The 689-nt window shown below is 37.4% G+C and overlaps 1 protein-coding gene across 2 annotated transcripts in view; it reads right to left on the bottom strand.

Moving 5' to 3' along the window:
• akap6 (A kinase (PRKA) anchor protein 6) overlaps positions 1 to 689 on the bottom strand; it is a 144,405-nt gene that overhangs the window by 138,472 nt on the left and 5,244 nt on the right. The window lies entirely within an intron of this gene.

The following is a 689-nucleotide window of genomic DNA, read 5'->3' as shown; positions in this document are numbered from 1 at the left end:
AGCTGATCCAGCTGATCCAAGCTTCCATTTTTTCTTTGCATTATCCGTCAGAACTTCTCCAGGTGGGAATAGTTTCCTCTGTTTCCTCTTGGCTGGAGCTCTCGATTTCTTCGCCCCACCTGCCTTGGACTTTGGTGGCATTTTACTGAATAATTTGAAATTTTCTCTATCAAACAAGATAAACACAAGTTCCATTACTGAACTAAAGTGGGGGCCTTTAGGGATAATATGGATTTTATGACATATGGTGTATTCACACCAGGAAAGTCCGCTAGTTCACTTGCTTTGGTCCGGAACAAATACAATGTTGATTTTTTTTGTTTGGTGTGGTTCGCTTTCACACTGCCCTTTTTTGCAAGTGAACCAGAAATTGTAAACAAAACTACACGTGTGCTAAAGTCATCCATTCATTGGACAGAAATTCTCAAGCAGGGAAAAACAGGAAGTGCAAAAACAGGCTAATCATGGATATCCTTTGTAGTGCAATTTTTATTCTTTTACTGATTTGGTGTTATCAGATACTAATGCAATATGAAGAAACTTATGGGCATCATATGAGACAATGTCATACGATGTTGTAATCACGACTTGCCGAAAATCTATAGATATAAAATACTTAAAGCATATCACAATGTTAGTTTAAACATTTAACCTAGATATATGTGCGCTATTAGACGCATATCCAATCG

This window comes from Sinocyclocheilus rhinocerous, unplaced genomic scaffold (assembly GCF_001515625.1).
Source record: "Sinocyclocheilus rhinocerous isolate Xijiao unplaced genomic scaffold, SAMN03320098_v1.1 scaffold853, whole genome shotgun sequence".
Taxonomy (NCBI): Eukaryota; Metazoa; Chordata; class Actinopteri; order Cypriniformes; family Cyprinidae; genus Sinocyclocheilus; species Sinocyclocheilus rhinocerous.
This window is presented reverse-complemented; position numbering and strand designations above follow the sequence as displayed.